Below are 16,363 nucleotides of genomic sequence, written 5' to 3' on the forward strand. Positions count from 1 at the left end.
AAATCTTCAGATGCAGGACCAGGATAGCCAGACCATTCATGGTTTAGCATAATAATCTCCAGTAAACTTTTAGGTTCCTTGGCTGGCCGAAGTCATAAAAGTAATAATACGAACAGACCAGTGACCAGCTTTGGTCAAGGAGTTTGTGAATTGCCAATGTCTAACAAGTCTCTTGCAGGAAACCCGCCCCCACCCAGGGTTAACCTAATCAGTCCTTTGTGACCTAGTGACACAAATAAGCCCCACATGGCAGCAATCATGTGACTAACCCACTCATCTGCCTGCTGTCCATCACCTGATGTCAGTACTTGCGTTTGCCTGCCCCTTCATGATGACGCGGAACAGGCCACCACCAATCACCTTAATGATCTTCCCCCATGTAGGGGAATGATTAAAAGGACTCAACCACAAGCATTTGATCTCCATGGTATATTCTTAAGTGAATAAAGAAAATGCAGAACAGTAGATTGCAAGCTATTAAATAAGAAACACTAAAAAAAATTATTTGGGAACAGATAGAGGAGAAAAGTGGAGGAGAAAGAGATAAGAGCTAGTTTATATTTTAGATATTTAATATTGACAAATTATACTTGTATGTATCTAAGGGATACAAAGTGATGTTATAATTTTTAAACATAATGATGGATTCATTGAATTAAGCTAGTTAACTACTAACTACCTCAAATATCTGACATTTTTGTGATGAGAACAAAAATTAAAATGTAGGGTGCTCAGCTATTAGCTATATTCACTGAGCTATTCAATAGACTCCCCCCCAATCAAACATTTCTTCATGCTAACTGAGGCTTTGAACCCTTTGATTATTATTTCTTCATTACCCAAACTTCCCAACCCCTGGTAACCTCCATTTTACTCTCTGCTTTTATGAATTCAATTGTTTCAGATTCTGTATATAAGTGAGAACATGTTGTATTTATCCTTCTGTGTTTGACTTAATCCATATTGTCACAAATGATATGATTTATTAATTTTTCAAAGCTAGCTAGTATTCCATTGTGTACTATACCACATTGTCTTTATCTGTTCATCCATTAATGGGCACTTAGGTTAATTCCATAATTTGGCTATTGTGAATAGTGCTACCATGAACACAGACATGCAGATATCTTTTTAACATAACGGTTTCAGATCTTTTGGATAAACACTCAGAATTTGGATTGTTGGTTCATCTGGTAATTTTACTTTTAGCTTTAAAAGAAACCTCCATAGAATTTTTCATAATGGCTGTACAAATTTACATTCCCACCAGTAATTACAAGTAATCTCTTTTCTTCACATTCTCAACAAATTTGTTATCTTTTATCTTTTTGATAATAGCCATTCTAACAGATGTGAGGTGATATTTCATTGTGGTTTTAATTTTTCTCTCCCTAATGATTCATGATGCTGAGCATTTTCTTCATGTATCTGTTAGCCATTTGTATGTCTTCTTTTGAGAAATGTCTACTCATGTCTTTTGGCCATTCTTGAATTAGATTATTTGTTTTCTCTCTATAGAGTTGTTTGAATTCTTTATATAGTTTGGATATTTATCCCTTACCAGAATATGGCTTGCAGATATTTTATCCTAACCTGTAGATCCTCTTCACTCTGTTAATTGTTTTCTTTGTTGTGCAGAAGCTTTTTATTTTTATGTAATCCCATTTATCTATTATTGCTTTCATTGCCTGTGCTTTGGTGGCAAAAAAATCATTTCCCATACCAATGTTGTGTTTTTTTTTTTATTCTGTGTTTTCTTTTAGTACTTTTATAGGTTCTGGTTTGTATTTAAGTCTTTAATTCATTTTTAGTTGATTTTTTAAATATATTGTGAGAAAAGAGTCAATGTCATTATTTTGCATATTGAATGTTCAGTTTTTTCCAGCACCATTTATTGAAGACACTGTCCTTTTTCCATTGTATATTTTTGACAACTTTGTTAAAAATCAATTAACCGCAGGTGTGTGGGTTTCTTTCTGTGCTATTCTGCTGCATTGGTAGACAGTATTTATTTTTGTTGCTCATAATGTCTTTGGTTATTTAGAGATTTTTGTGATTCCATATGAATTGTAGGATTTATTTTTCTATAACTATGAAAAATGACTTTGGAATTTTTATATGGATTGTATTGAATTTAGATCATTTTGGGTAGGATGGGCATTTTAGCACTATTGATTCTTCCAGCTCATAAATACGGGATATCTTTCCATTCATTTGTGTCTTCTTCAATTTATTACATTAATGTGTCATAATTTCCAGTGTACAGGTTTTTCACCTCCTTCATTAAATTTATTCCCAAGTATTTTATTTCTTATAGCTATTGTAAATAGGATTCCTCTCTTGATTTTTGGGGGAATGTTTTTTGTTAGTTAGGAGAAATGCTACTAACTTTTGTACGCTGATTTTGAATGCTACAACTTTACTGAATTTATTTATCAGTCCTAGCAGGTTTTTTGGTGTATATTTTGGGTTTTTCTGTATATAGGATCATGTCATCAGCAAACAGTGACAGTTCCACTCTTTTCCTATTCAGATGTATTTTATTTATTTTTCCTGCCTTATTTCTCTGGCAAGGACTTTTAATGCTATGCTGAGTAGAAATGATGAGAATGGGATTTTTGTCTTGTTCTAAATGTTAGAGTAAAGGGTTTTAATTTTTCCCCAGTGTATATGATGTTACCTATGGGCTTATTGTATATGGTTTTTACGCTAAAGAAAAAATTTTATACCTAATTTGTTTATCATGAAATGTTAATTTTTTCAAATAATTGTTATATATTTAATGAGATAATATAATTTTTTCCTTAAGTCTATTAATATGATATACCACATTTATAACTTTGTGAATGTTGCATCCCAAGGATAAATCCCACAATCCCACTTGACTATGGTGAGTTATCCTTTTAATATGTTGTTGAATTTAGTTTGTTAGTATTTTGTTGAGGATTTTTGCATCTATGTTCATCAATAATATTGGCCTGTTTTTTTTTTTTTTCTTGTCTGGCTTTGATGTTAGGGTAATGATGACCTCCTAAAAAGAGTTTGGAAATATTCTTTCCTCTTCAATTTCTTGGAAAAGTTATTGGAAAATTGGTATTCATTCTTTAAATGTTTGTTAGGATTAAATCATTAAATCATCTGGTCCTGGTCTTTTCTTTGAGGAGAGAGTTTTTTCATTCTTTTCATTTGTTATTGGTCGGTTAAAATTTTCTGTATTTTCATAATTTAATCTTAATAGGATGTATGTGTCTAGGACTTTATTGATTTCTTCTAGTTTATTAAATTTGTGGACATATAATTGTTCATAATAGTCTTTTGTGATTCTTTGTATTTTTGTGGTAACAGTTGTAATGTCTCCACTTTCATTTGTGATATCATTTATTTGAGTCATTTCTATTTTTTTTTTCTTGGTTAGGCTAGCTAAAAGGTTTTTTAAATTTTGTTTATCTCTTAAAAAAACTCCTACATTTGTTGATATTTTGTATTTCTTTGTAGTCTGCATTTTATTTATTTCTGGTCTGATCTATATTATTTTTTTTCTTCTGCTAACATTGGACTGAGTTCTCTTTTCTTTTGTTTCCTCACAACATAATGCTAAGTTGTTTATTTGAAAATTTTTGTACTTTTTTGATGTAGGCATTTATTGTTATAAACTTTCATCTTAGAACTGTTTTTGCTTCCTCCTATAAATTTGATATGCTGTGTTTCCATTTACAGATATAAAAATATATGTGTTTCAAGATATTTTAAATTTTCTCTTTTAATTTCTTCATTGGTGATTGCTCAGGAACATTTTACTTAACTTCCATGTATTTTTTTATTTTTTGAAATTTTTCCTGTTAGTCATTTCTAGTTTAATTCCATGTGGTCAGAAAAGATATTTGATGTGATTTCAATTTTTTTAAATTTGCTAAGATTTGTCCTGTAGCCTAACATATATCTACTCTGGGGAATATTCCTGTGCACTTGAAAAGATTGAGAATTCTGTTGTTGTTGGATAGAATGTTCTGCCTATGTCTGCCATTTGGTCTAAAGTGTTGTTCAAGTCCAATGTTTCCCTATTAGTTTTCTTTCTGGATTATGCACAATATCGACAGTGGCATATTAAAGCTGCCTACTGTTATTGTATTGCAATTTAGCTCTGCCTTCAGTTCTTTCAATGTTTGCTTTATACAGAGGGTGCCAAAAAATGTATACACATTTTAAGAAAGAAAAACTATTAAAATTGCAACACTCAATATATACCAATAAAAAAGACAAATACAAGTCACTTTGACTTCTACAATTAAAAGAGGTGTTCAAATATCCAGACATTTCTGTTTATGGTGAATATCTTTTAACATCTCTTAAAATGTATATACATTTTTTGAAATCCCTGGTAAATTTAGCAAATATATATGCACTATTGGGTGCATATATGTTTACAATTATTGCATCCTCTTGATAAATTGATCCTTTTATTATTACATAATGTCCTTTGACTGTTTTTACAATTTTTAACTTAAAGTCTATCTCATTTGATATAAGTATTGCAACTTCTGCTATTGGTTTTTTATTTACATGGAATAACTTTTTTCATCCTTTCATTTTTAGTCTATGTGTGGTCTTAAAAGTGAACTCACTCTCTTGTAGGCAGCATATAGTTAGAGTCTTTTTAAAAATTTATCATACACTTTGTGTTTTTTAGCTGGAGAATTTAATCCATTTATATTTATGGTAATTACTGATGGGTTAAAAACTTACAATTGTCATTTGTTAATTGTTTTATGATTGTTTTATAGATACTTTGTTCCTTTCTTCTTTTTTTGTCTTCCTTTTTGAGGGTTTTCTGTACTGCATATTTTGACTTTTTAAACTGTTGCTTTGTGTATCTTATGTAGATTTTTGCTTTTTGGTAGCCATGAGATTTACAGAGAACATTTTACACTTATCTCAGTCTATTTCAAGCTGATAATAGCTTAACTTTGCATGCAGCAACTCTATATTTTAATGTATCCCTCCCATTATTTTGTGGGTTTGATGTCTGAATTTACATTATTTTATAATATATATCCCTTTACATTTTGTTTTACCTACAGTTGTTATCAATTTTTTTTCTTCAGTCCTCATACCAGGGATAAAATTACTCTACACACTACCATTACAGTTCTAAAGTATTTTGAATATTGCTCTGTTTCACTTATACTTTTAGATTTTGTACTTTTGTAAATTTGATGTTATTAATTTTATTTCCTTTTGTTTGAGTTTAAAGAACTTCTTTCTTTCCTTTAGAAATTCCTAAAAGGCAGACTAAGTGGTGATGAACTCCCTTAGTTTTTGTTTGTCTGATAAAGTTTTTATTTTTCCCTCATTTCTGAAAGCTATCTTTACTGGATAAAGTATTTTTAGTTGCCAGTTTTTTTCACCTCAGCATTTTGAATGTACTATCCAATTGTTTTCTGGCCTGCAGGATTTCTGCTAAGCAAATTGCTGATAGTCATATTGGCACTTCTTTGCATATGATTTCTTTCTAATTGCTTGTTGCTTTTGGAATTTTTTCCTTGTCTTTGATTTTCGATAGTTTGATAATGTATGTCTTGGTAAACTTCTTTTTTGATTGAATATATTTTAACTTCCTGTCCCCAGATGTTGGCATGTTTTCTCAAATCAAAAAATAGTTTAATCTATTATTTCTCTAAATATGTGTTCTGGTTCTTTTTCTCTTTCATCTTTTTCCAGAAAGCCAAGTATGCAAAGGTTAGGTCTCTTGATGGTGTCTCGTAGTTCCCACAGGCATTCTTCATTTTTTTCATTCTTTATTTATTCTTTTTGATCCTCTAAATGGGTAATTTCAAATGTTTTGCTTTTGAGTTCACTGATTCTTCAGCATAATAAAGCCAGCTGTTGAAGCTTTCTATTCCATTTTTTTATTTTAGACATTTTATTTTTAATCTCCAGGATTTCTATTTTTTTAATTATTTCTATTTCTTAGTCAAACTGCTCATGCTGTTTATGTATTGTTTTCCAAATTTTATTTAATTTTCATTTAATTTTTGGTGCTTACTGAACTTTTAAAATAAAATCATTGTGGAAAAAAATTTTTTTGTCATTTTATGACTCTACCTTTCTCTAGAATCTATTGCTGAAGATTTTTTAGTTTCTTTTGAATTTCCTGAGTCTTTGTAATGCTTGTATCCTTGTGTTGGTATTTGCATATCTGTGGAGACATCCATTTTAATTAGATTTTATAGAAGTTCTTTGGCAAGGATGATAGACTTGTACTAGTTAGTGCAGCCTGTGATTCTGGTTGGGTCAGCTGGTAATAGCCCTTGGCAGGCAGAGTTTACTTCCAGGTTGTCTAGTTGGCTAGGCTGCTGTCTTGGCCCTGAGTTTGGGTGGGGCATCTTGTTTAGGCTCTGTTATTCAGAAAGATCACTGGCTGAGCTTTGCTATCAGTCTGAGCTTCTGTAAAAGCATGATAGTCACCACTAGTCTGATGGGGCCACAGGATATATTCCCCGGCCTGAAGCTATTACTGGTTTTTTTTTTTTTTTTGAGATGGGATCTCACTCTGTCACCCAGACTGGAGAGCAGTGGCACTCTCCAGCCACCGCAGCTTCGACCTGCTGGGCTCCGGCGATCCTTCCGCCTCAGCCTTCCAAGTAGCCAGAACTACAGGCACATGCTACCACACCCGGCTAGTTTTTGATTTATTGCAGAGACGAGGTCTCGCCAAGTTGCCCGAGTGGGTCTCAAACCCGCGGGCTCAGACAATTCACTCACCTCGGCCTCCCAAAGTGCTGGGATTACAGGCTGAGCCACCAAGCTTGGCCAGCTGTTTCTCTTAGAGATTAGCAATCACAGAGTTGCAGGAGTGGCCCTGAGGTTAAGTAAATCAGGTTGGGTGGGACAGCCGCTGCACTCCGTAGAAATGTACACTTGAAATTTGCCTTCTTCCTTGGATAAGATCTGAGGGTTGGCTTTGATGCTGAGAAGAGTACTGATTAAACTCTCAAGTGTGGGAGAACTAGTGCTTGCTTCTCTCTGAAATTTGTTGTGGTGTTCATCTTACTTCCTGGGTGAGAGCCCCAAGGTAAAGTCTGAGGTTGGGCCTGAAGGCTAGTCATCTAGGGATCCGAACCAAGTAGCACTTTCCACCAGAAGCAACTGACTTGACTTTGTGGGCGAGCTAGGTTGTTAGCTGGTACCTCTAATTGAGTGCCACTGTTGGCATATACACTGAGCTTTCACCAGAATCTTCATGCTGGTCTCTGTGGGCCCAGCCTCCTTGCTTTATCTCTACCTGACCCCAGGTGGTCTGGTCATGCAGTTTTCCCTTGTATTTTCTTTTCCCTGTGAGGTGAAAATGGAGTGGGCTTCCTGAGAAATGTCTCAGAATGCTAGCAAAGCTGGATATTTGTTTTCTTGGTTCTCCTTATCCACCGTAGAAACTGTGGGCTCTGGGGAGTCTTCTCTGTGTGGCATTATGCTGACTTGGGAAAGGGGGAGGGGCGAAGTGGTCAAAGCAAGACTGTTCCTCCTACTTTTTCAAAGTGAATTTTTATTCAGTTCCATGGAAAACACAGATGACTTAGGCTTATTTCCACATTTTGGCATTTCTGCTAAGTGTTTTTGTTTGTGTATAGTTGCTAGTTGATCTTTCTGTGTGCTGGGATTGGTGGGATGCGGGGGAATGAAGTAAAGTCTGGAATTTCCTTTTGCCTTGCTGACATCCCTTCTCCATATAGTTCTTTGTTTTGTTTTGAGACAGGGTCTTGCTCTGTTGCTCAGACAGGAGTGCAGTGGTGCAATTTCAACTCACTGCAGCCTTAAACTTCTGGGTTCAAGTGATCCTCCTGCCTCAGCTTCCCAAGTAGCTAGGGACTACAGTCCTGTACCACCATGCTTAGCTACATTTATTTTTGTGTGGAGACAAAGTCTTCCTGTGTTGCCCAGGCTGGTCTCAAACTAATGACTTCAAGCAATCCTTCCACCTCAGCCTCCCAGAATGTTAGGATTACAAGCATGAGCCGCCACTCCTGGTCCTCCATAGAGTTTAGATGTTTGAATTTTGTAAATGTCTTAATTAACTGAAAGAAACGCAAACTTTAAAGTTGAAAATAAATTGAAACATTAATCAGATTTTATATACAATTTTTAAAAATGAACGGCTCCAAATGGCTTTTATATCCTTTTTTTTGAGTTGGAGTCTCACTCTGTTGCCCAGACTGGAGTGCAGTGGCCGCTCCCGGCCACTGCTGCCTTGACCCGCTGGGCTCTAGCGATCCTTCCGTCTCAGCCTTCCGAGTAGCCGGAATTACAGGCACGCGCTACCATGCCTGCCTGATTTTTTGATTTATTGTAGAGATGAGGTCTCGCCAAGTTGCCCAGGCGGGTTTTGAACCCGTGAGCTCAAGCAATCCACTCACCTCAGCCTCCCAAAGTGCGGGATTACAGGCTGAGCCACCAAGCCCGGCTTCCAAATGACTTTTAAACCCATTCCTTTAACTGAGAACATTCTAAGAACAAATAGAATTAACTCTATCCAGTATTTTAATGTTAGAAACAACACTGGTATAATTCTGAAAACTACTTAGTGTTCATATAGGGTAAAGCAAATAAGTTATGCCAATATTATCAGAAACCAAGATTTCACATGTAAGAAAAAAAGAAATGTGATATGACAAGATGTGCTTGGCTCATATTTTTCCATGACTGGCCCTGGGCCTGGAATTTATTTCTGCAGGAGGCTCTTCCTCTTAGTGAGAAGTGGTACTTAAAAACCACAATCTGGGCTCTGGAGAATACTGAAAAAATGGTTTCACTTGTGTCTTTTTATTGCCCAAGGTTCTGGAGGTGGCTGCTTTGGTTTCGTTTTATCTCCAGTGGTAATGTGAATAGTAGGAATTTGTTTAGAAAGATTGAATACTGTTAGACTATAAATCTGGATGTTAGCTGATCAGTAGAAGAGAATGACTAAAGATGACCAGGGCTGTGATGCCTGATGTTGGTAGCAACAAAGAATATTGTTTAGTGTGATGTATGTTATGTACCTACATCATCTGAGTCTCACCTTGTCATTCATAATGTCATGTTTGCCAGTGTTTCATAACCCATTTACAGAATGAATACAAAGCCTATTGTATAACTTTGTAAATCCTGGTAGTGTTTCTTGCTATGCCATTGTACCTACTTCAAGTCCAGGTCTTAGCCCAGGAGAATTTTAGTTTATTTTGTCACCACATTACATCACAATTTTAGTTAAGTATTTATTGAACTTTGGGTATGTGGTTAAAAACTATGCAAGGCAACCTGACCATTGCATGAACCTGTAATGCCTCCAAATTTGCTTCTTGGGAAGTATGCTTGCTTTTGTTGTCATTCTATATTTTATAAACTATAAAAATAATACATGTGGTAATAAGGATAATTAAAATAGTACAAGATACAATGATTTTTTAAAATGGTCCTCCTATCCCCACTCTCATTTCTTATGAGTTTTTAAAAAAATTTTTCCATTGGTTATCTCTAATTCTAACTAACAGGCCAGGAGTCTCTTGATTTATAGATACTCTCATTTGGAAGATGAAGAATTTAACACAGCTGTACATAGTAACTTCAGCTTCCTTTCTATGTCTCCCGAACTATTGGCCAAATTATTGTGTTTTGTTTTATTGAAATCTTCTATAACTAAATAATATTCAGAAACCTCTACTTTTGGTTCTGCTTTGGAGATTATCTCTTAATTTATCATTATTTAGAAATAAACAAAAACCTCCGTATTACTTTCCATCTTTTTCTCACTGCTCCACTTTCCATTGTCCATCAGCTTTTAAAAAATATATATCGTAAGGTTTTGACATTGATATTATGTATGTAATATAATGATATAAGTACTTTGTTCATGGGTTATTCAAAATATTACACATTAATTAATAAAAGTTACAGTATTATCTTATGTAAATATTGTTTTTAACAAAACTAAATAGTGTGATTAGATCCATGGACAAAATAAATATAATTTTATGGTGTTAAACTTGTTGCTGCTTGTAAGAAAACATTCCGCTGCTAATGTCAATTGCAGTCTCTTTTTCTTTTTTTTTTCTTTTTTTGTTATTTAGTTTTTATTTCTCTGCAATCCAATGACACGTGGAGGGGAATAAGGAAAATATGGAACTCAAAGAATTGTAACGAGAGCACAAAGATTATAGGGACACTACGAGCAAATGGGATGGAGGGGGTACTCTCCTGAGCTACAGAAGGAATGATCTGGTAGTTTAAGATAAAACACGTCAAATTTATTAGAGTTGTCCACAGTCAGCAATGGTGATCTTCTTGTTGGTCTTGCCATTCATGGACCCAAAGCCCTCCAAGGCTTGCACAACATTCATGCCCTCTTTCACCTTGCCAAAAACCATATGCGTGTCATCCAACCATTTGGTCTTAGTAGTGCAGATGAAAAACTGGGAACTGTTTGTGTTGGGTCCAGCATTTGCCATGGACAAGATGCTGGGACCTGTATGCTTCAAGATGAAGTTCTCATCATCAAATTTCTCCCCATAGATGGACTTGCCATTATTAGAAATCAAAACTAAGATAGTCTATATAAAAACAAATCTGAAGTGTTAGAAAATGTATTAGGAAAATCTTCTAAAATGTACAGCAAAAAAAACAAAAAGAAAAGAAATAGAAATATGAGATTTGAAAAAAAATAAGTAAGTGCCATTATGGCGTGTAGAGTCACCACCCTGACACATAAACCCTGGAATAAATCTGTGAAAGCAGGAACCCTTATAACCGAATCCTTTCTCTCCAGTGCTCAGAGCATGAAGATTTTTTGCTGTCTTTGGAACTTTGTCTGCAAACAGCTCGAAGGAGATGCAGCCCAAGGGCTTGCTGTCGGCGGTGATGTCGAAGAACACGGTGGGGTTGACCATGGCTGATGGGAAAAGGTTCAAGGTGGCGGCGTCTGCAAAGCCCTCTTTTTCTTAATATGCTATAAGGTACTTAATTAGTGCACATTTTAGTGTGCTTTGCTTTTGATTCATGACTTTCTTGTGTTTTTTTCATTCTCAATGGAGCTTATAATTGCATTTTTCTTTTTAAGAAAAGAAGCCATATCATTTTCAGCTTGTCACTTAGATCTTTCAGCTTCTCCTTAGGTCATAATAGTTGTTGCATAAAATGTATTTGCTTTGAAGAAATTTTCTTTGCAACCCTGCAACTGGTGATTTGAATATAAATCAAGCTGATATTTTTCTTCATTGCACACTTTAGTAGTCTCTTTGTTTCTTAGTGTCAATAATGTCTTATTTCCTAGATTATTTTTCTATTTATGGAAATAAATAAATACTACATCTTCTAGTAATGTTTTAAATAAAGAGTGTGTAGGAGGTTAACTTTTTGGCCCTGTATGTACGTTATATTCCTGTGTGTATATTATAGAGTTATCTACCTTCACTTGTTGTTGATAGTTTTTCTAGGTATAAAATTCTAAATGATTTCACTATCATTTTCCTTCAGCATATTGAAGGCATTGCACCATTGTTTTCAGGCATCTAGTGTTGTTGCCGAGCAGCCTCTTGCCAATTGGTTTAACAATTTTTTTAGTTGGTGACCTGCTTTTTGTTTTTCTCTGACAGCTTCTAGGATATTTCTTTTATCATTAGTATTCTTAAATTTATAAGGATTCAGTTAAGGCCCTTAAAATGGTAATCCTACTAGACTTTGGTTAAGCTCTATTAATCTATCTTGGCTCATTATCTTTTCTGAGCTTTGGAAATTTTTCTTCTATTCTTTCATTGACTATGTTTTTCCCTCCATGTTTTCTTCACCTTTTAACCTGACCTACTATTAGGTAGATGTTGATCTCCTATATTGTTCCTCTATGTTTCTTACTTATTTTTTTTCAAATCTCGTATTTCTATTTCTTTTCTTTTTGTTTTTTTGCTGTACATTTTAGAAGATTTTCCTAATACATTTTCTAACACTTCAGATTTGTTTTTATATAGACTATCTTAGTTTTGATTTCTAATAATTATTTTAAAAATTGTTTCATTTTTCTGTTTTGGTAATAGCTTATTCTTGCTTTGTCTTACATTTTTTTGATTATATTTTCATTATTAATCCTAAAATCTACCTTACTTTGAAGTCAGATATCCTCTGGACCTGCCTTGCTCTGGTTTGGATGTTTGGCCCCTCCAAACCTCATGTTAAAATCTGATTCCCATTGTTGGATGTGGGGCCTAATGGGGAATATTTGAGTCATGGAGGCAGATGCCTCATGAATAGACTGATGCTCTTCCTTGAGGGTGAGAGAGTGAAATCTTATTCTTGGTTCCCATGAGATATGGTTGTTAAAAACAGCCTGGCATCTCCCCATACCTCTCTTGCTTCCTCTCTCACCCTGTAATCTCTGAACACACTAGCTCCCCCTTGTTTTCTGCCTTGAGTGGAAGCAGTCTGAGGTCCTCACCAGCTGCAGATGCCCAATCTTGAACTTTTCAGCCATCAGAACTGAGAGTCAGATAAACCCCTTTGTAAATTACTCAGCCTTAGACATTCCTTTAGAGCAACACAAAATGGACTCAGACCTTTTCCTGAACTGCTGATTTCCTCTAACTTTGCTTATCCTTGGTTGTCTGTTTGTTTCTGTGGGTTAAGTACAAAGATGTGTAGTACAAATGGTTGATGTGGGTTTCTCTGCTGTCATGTAGATCTGTTTCCTTGAGATACCTTGTCCACCTCCAAGTGGGATAGTTACTTGGAAGCTTTGGTTTGTGGGTGGCAGGACCACAGCAGGCTTTGCATTGGGGTTATTAGGTGAAGGTAGATATTACCTCTTTTCAAATGCCAAAATAAGACAGTTTTACTTGCAATTGTCACATCCACTTTTAAGGTCTTGTCATGGCCCAGGTATATTTTCTGCCTAGAATGCTCTCTGGTCCCTGTTGGGGTAGACCCTGCCACTACAAGTCTCTCTGTCTGTTTGGAAATGGAGGATAAGAAAGACGTTTTTGGCAGAGTTGTTGCATATACAGTTTATTAGTATCACTCATTTCAAAAAAGAAACCTGCCATTCAGTTTTCCCTCATCAATTCTGTATCTCCCTTAGATCCTTTTGAGATAGATTATGAGGTAGGAGTTGATGAACATTTTGGGAAATACCTTCAGCAAGTTCTTCAAAGATAATCTGGCTTTTCTCTTTGCAGTGAGGAGGGCTTTATATCTTTGCTTCAGCAATAGTGAGAAAACAGCAGAACCCAGGATGACTAGAATAATCTTCCTTTAATATCCACTTGCATAAAAAAGAGTATTGTATGTTCTACCCATGGTCTGAATCCTTCTTGTAGACCTGGATCTTCCAAGGTTAGAGACTAACTTCTTCATCTCTGTTTTTGTCTGCCAATGATATTGATGTCCAACTGAACTTTCAGCAAATGAGCCAGGAGGGAGGAGGATTATAAGGTGGGTGAGCAAAGAAGATACCAGTAGAGGAGGGGGAAGACTTGAGAATGATGCCAGAGTTAAACTGAGGAAAAGAGCCCGATGAGTTCTTCCTTCCCAGGCTGGAGGCTCAGTTTGTGATGTTGTGATGCTCTAATTACCCCAGAGCCAAAACTGTTCTGTTTTCCTGGAAATAATATGGCCAAGGCAATAGACTTAACTTTATAAAGTGTCAAGCCTTGGGGCAAAAGGAGAAATAAAAAAAGACAAAACCCGCTGGTTAGAGACGGGGAGAGTCCTGTCTGCTGATGGGCTGTGAAGTCTGCTCTGAGTGCAGCTGGCTCCCCATCTCCAGCTGCCTTGTGCGTTTATGCCTTAACTCTGAAAATGTGAAATTGTGTTCTCCTGTCAGGAGAAAGCTTCTTGACAGTTGCAAGCGCTCGGCAGGAGTGTTTGGAGCGGGGCTGTACGGGCACAGCGATTAGGCCTGGCTGACAGACTGTCACTCCTGGGGTTCCTCCCAGACCCAGCATCTCTGCAGGGAAATGCTGCTCTGGACAGAAGTGGGAACGGCTCTTTCTCCAGAGCCTACTTTAAAGAACGGGCTCTGCCATCTGGGGATGTGCCACCTTCTCTGTATGACTGAAATAGTTGAGAAAATCAGCTCATGTTTCAGTACAGACCATGGTACTTTTATTCCCTCCTATTCAGATTCCTAGAATGTGGCTGACGGGATAAATTGGTTTCTAGATGTCCAATAACGTTCATATTAAGGGCTGAGAATAAAATAATTGAAACTAGCATTTTTGTTGCACCCATTATTACAGGCGCTGTCACAGAGTACTCTCAGCACACGGTCTCATTCACTCCTCCCTCCTTCAGAGTAGGTGTCATTGTCTCCATTTCACAAGCATACAAACCAGCACCTGAATGCAGATATGTCTGGCTTTAGAATACTACCCTTACCTTCATTAAAATCCTTGTTTATTAAAGTATAGAGTACTTGGCAAGCACTAGATTAAAATTCCATTTCACTACTGATTAGATGATTTTAAGTAAATTAACCTTTTCTGGGGCTCAGATTTCTCACCTGTAAAATGAAGATGATAATAGCACTAGCTGTAATCTGTTGTGTGGGTTAAATGGCATTTTCTTTATATCTATCCATTATCTATATCTATCTCTCCATCTAATCTCAGAACCATGCCTGATGCATAATATAGGTTTAATCAATATTTATTACATAAATGAATGAAAACAATGATAGACTAATAAAACACCCATTTCCTTATAACAGGTTTTTTTCTTTTTTTTCTTTTTTTTTTGAGTTGGAGTCTCACTCTGTCACCCAGACTGTAGTGCAGTGGCCGCTCCCAGTCACTGCAGCCTCGACCTGCTGGGCTCCGGCGATCCTTCCGCCTCAGCCTTCCAAGTAGGGAACTACAGGCTCGCGCTACCACACCGGGCTAATTTTTGATTTATGGTAGAGATGAGGTCTCGCCAAGTTGCCCAGGTGGGTCTCGAACCCTTGGGCTCAGGCAATCCACTCACCTCAGCCTCCCAAAGCACTGGGATTACAGGCTGAACCACCAAGCCCGGCTAGGGTTTTTCAATTGTGGCACTATTCGCGTTTTACACTGGATAATTTTTCATTGTGGGAGTCTGGCTGGGTATCATTGTTTGGCAGCATCTCTGACCACTATCCACTAGATGCCAATGGCAACACCTTCCCCAACCATGGTAATTGAAAATGTCTCCTGATGTTGCTCAATATTCCTTGGGAGGCAAAATTGTCCTCCTTGAGAGCTATATCCTTAGAGGAAACCAGTTCTGCCTTGGACACCCCCAAGCAGCAATCTGTAAAGAGTAAACAGTTTAGAATTTACAGGCCACTTAGTCTCTGTTGCAACTGCAGTCACCTCTGCCATTGCAGCATGAAGGAAGCCATAGACAATACATTTTAAAAATGAGCATTGCTGTGTTCTAGTAAAACTATTTACAAGAACAACCTGGTCCCAAGCTGTAGTTTGCTGACTCCTGTAGAGAAAAACTACAGAATGAGCAGAAGTGGAGTACCCTCTCTGAACATGCCACACGTTCCCGGTGTTCTGCAGCCTGGAACTAGACTCGCATAAAGGCAGCAGAAGAGACTTTGTCTACCTGTGGTCTGTGAGAAGGGCCCTTAGGGAGACCTCTGCTTCATAGGTGATGTGTGGTGCCTGTAATATCACTATGAAAGGGTCACTTTGGGGAAAGTCAAGCATGGCTTTGACCTGTGTCTCTTCTAAAGAGCACATTCCTATAAGAGGGCTGGAAGATAAAGCTGTTATCAGTGAGTACTACTTACATGTGAATGCGTTTCTCCCTTCAGAGGGATTCTTAATTATTGGTAGCCACTGAAGGATAAGGTGGTGAGGCTGGAGGACAGACCTGAAGAGAAGAAATCTTATGAAAGTTGTGAAAGTGTGCAGCAGGGACCCAGAGTACAAACTCGGCAGACTCCTCAAACTGCCTTATAAAGAACATCTCCAGTTTAAACAGAGGAAATGACATAAAAGTCAACTCTGTTATTTGGCGAGGGTGTAATTAGGCTTACAAAAATACCTTTGTTAATAAGGAGCACTGAAATCCTTCTCTTAATAGAATACCCTGCAACCATCATGTCAGCAGCCTGCAGGTTAAAGCGTGTCCCTTGTTATCATGATGCTGCATGCATCTGTCTTAATACAACATCAATGTCAGCCTGCCACAAACACTCTCACAGAGTCACCATCAGAAGCCTTGCCAAGTGATAACAAGAGGGTGGTGGTTGAAAAGAAAGGGCGGTTTGGAGTTCACTAAGGCATTTAGCATATATTCACCTTCTGTTAAACAAGGGAAAGTTAAAATATCTCAGATATGAAGGTATATTTTTTTTTGATGTTACTATTCTGGTTTC

General features: G+C 36.7%; 1 long non-coding RNA gene across 1 annotated transcript in view; it reads left to right on the forward strand.

Moving 5' to 3' along the window:
• The first annotated feature begins 10,703 nt into the window (after nt 1-10,703).
• LOC110594509 overlaps nt 10,704-16,363 on the forward strand; it is a 48,056-nt gene continuing 42,396 nt past the window's right edge. Inside the window, exon 1 of the long non-coding RNA XR_002481286.1 lies at nt 10,704-10,982. This is a non-coding gene — a long non-coding RNA (uncharacterized LOC110594509). The remainder of the gene's footprint in view (nt 10,983-16,363) is intronic.

This window comes from Carlito syrichta, unplaced genomic scaffold, assembly GCF_000164805.1.
Source record: "Carlito syrichta isolate Samal-C Ts95f unplaced genomic scaffold, Tarsius_syrichta-2.0.1 Scaffold315821, whole genome shotgun sequence".
NCBI lineage: Eukaryota > Metazoa > Chordata > Mammalia > Primates > Tarsiidae > Carlito > Carlito syrichta.